This window comes from Canis lupus, chromosome 12 (genome assembly GCF_011100685.1).
Source record: "Canis lupus familiaris isolate Mischka breed German Shepherd chromosome 12, alternate assembly UU_Cfam_GSD_1.0, whole genome shotgun sequence".
NCBI lineage: Eukaryota > Metazoa > Chordata > Mammalia > Carnivora > Canidae > Canis > Canis lupus.
Window position 1 is genome coordinate 4,848,419 of NC_049233.1, and position 2,336 is coordinate 4,850,754.

Here is a 2,336-nt window from a genome sequence, read left to right on the forward strand (position 1 = left end):
AGTTCTTAGTAGTAAGTAGTTCTTGTCATAATTACATCTAATAATATATCCATAAATTTTTTGCTTCCTATTCCTGCAACTCTGAGCTCTGCTAGTTTATTTTTTTAAAGATTTCACTTATTTGACAGAAAGAGCACTAGCAGAGGGAGCAACAGGTAGAGAGAGAGGGAGAAGCAGACTGCCCATTGAGCAAGGAACCTGATGTGGGGCTCAATCGCAGGACCCTGGGATCTTGACCTGAGCTGAAGGTGGACACTTAACCAACTGAGCCACCCATGCATCTCTGAGCTCTGCTGGCTTAAAGGTCATGATTCCCAGTAGAGGAATGCTTCCACCATGGGGCACAGGGTTGATTTAATTGACCTGGAAGCTGACACTGCCTGGTCATTTGGGGCTCCTCATGTCACTGAACCAACAGACAAAGGAAGCAGTTACTCTACTTGCTGAAACGGTTGAATCTGATAACCAAAGAAAAATAGGGTCACGGGCAGCCCCCGTGGCACAGCGGTTTAGCGCCGCCTGCAGCCCAGGGTGTATTCCTGGAGACCCGGGATCGAGTCCCACATCGGGCTCCCTGCATGGAGCCTGCTTCTCCCTCTGCCTGTGTCTCTGCCTCTCTCTCTCTCTGTGTCTCTCATGAATAAATAAATAAAATCTAAAAAAAAAAAGAAAAAGAGTCTCTGCGGAATCACCATGGCATCCGGGACCCTGTACACATATCCTGAAAACTGGAGGGCCTTCAAGGCTCTCATTCTTGCTCAGTACAGCGGGGCTCAGGTCCGCGTGCTCTCCGTACCACCCCACTTCCACTTTGGCCAAACCAACTGCACCCCTGAATTTCTCCGTAAATTTCCTGCCAGCAAGGTTCCAGCATTTGAGGGTGATGATGGATTCTGTGTGTTTGAGAGCAATGCCATTGCCTACTATGTGAGCAATGAGGAGCTGCGGGGAAGTACTCCAGAGGCAGCAGCCCAGGTGGTGCAGTGGGTGAGCTTTGCTGATAGCGACATAGTGCCCCCAGCCAGTACCTGGGTGTTTCCTACCTTGGGCATCATGCACCACAACAAGCAGGCCACAGAGAATGCAAAGGAGGAAGTGAGGCGAATTCTGGGGCTCCTGGATACTCATTTGAAGACGAGGACTTTTCTGGTGGGCGAACGTGTGACACTGGCTGACATCACAGTTGTCTGCACCCTGTTGTGGCTCTATAGACAGGTCCTGGAGCCTTCTTTCCGCCAGGCCTTCCCCAATACCAACCGCTGATTCCTTACCTGCATAACCAGCCCCAGTTCTGGGCTGTCTTGGGGGAGGTGAAACTCTGTGAGAAGATGGCCCAGTTTGATGCTAAAAAGTTTGCAGAGAGCCAACCTAAAAAAGACACCCCACGGAAAGAGAAGGGTTCTCGGGAAGAGAAGCAGAAGCCCCAGGCTGAGCGGAAAGAGAAGAAGGCTGCTGCCCCTGCTCCTGAGGAAGAAATGGTTGAATGTGAGCAGGCACTGGCTGCTGAGCCAAAGGCCAAAGGCCCCTTTGCTCACCTGCCCAAGAGTACCTTTGCGTTGGACGAATTTAAGTGCAAGTACTCCAATGAGGACACTCTCACTGTGGCACTGCCGTATTTCTGGGAGCACTTTGATAAGGATGGCTGGTCCCTGTGGTACGCTGAGTACCGCTTCCCTGAGGAGCTCACTCAGACCTTTATGAGTTGTAACCTCATCACTGGGATGTTCCAGTGGTTGGACAAGCTGAAGCTGAGGAAGAATGCCTTTGCCAGTGTCATCTTCTTTGGAACCAACAACAGCAGTTCCATTTCTGGAGTCTGGGTCTTCCGAGGCCAGGAGCTTGTCTTTCCGCTGAGTCCAGATTGGCAGGTGGACTACGAGTCCTATATGTGGTGGAAACTGGATCCTGGCAGCGAGGAGACCCAGACGCTGGTTCGAGAGTACTTTTCCTGGGAGGGGGCCTTCCAGCATGTGGGCAAAATCTTCAATCAGGGCAAGATCTTCAAGTAAACATCTCTTGTCATCGCCTAGTTGCCTGTACCTGCCCTTCAGCGAGATGGGGGTCATTAAAGGAAACTGAACATTGAACCCTTAAAAAAAAAAGAAAAAGAAAAATAGGGTCACTATTACATGATGAGGTCAGAGCTATGTTTAGAATCTGGAGTGTTCTCCGGGGTGTCTCTTAGTACTTTTATATTCTCAAGTAAAAGTTAAGGGAAAACAATAGCATAACAACAAAAGACAGGACCACTGAGAATTCATATCCTTGGGAATTAAATAAAGTGATACCCCATCAAATGAAGAATTCAACCAACTGAGGTGCCAGCCCTAGGCAAA

The 2,336-nt window shown here is 49.4% G+C and overlaps 1 pseudogene; it reads left to right on the forward strand.

Annotated features, from left to right (window-relative positions):
- The first annotated feature begins 693 nt into the window (after positions 1 to 693).
- LOC608284 lies at positions 694 to 2,024 on the forward strand (annotated as a pseudogene).
- Positions 2,025 to 2,336: the final 312 nt, after the last annotated feature.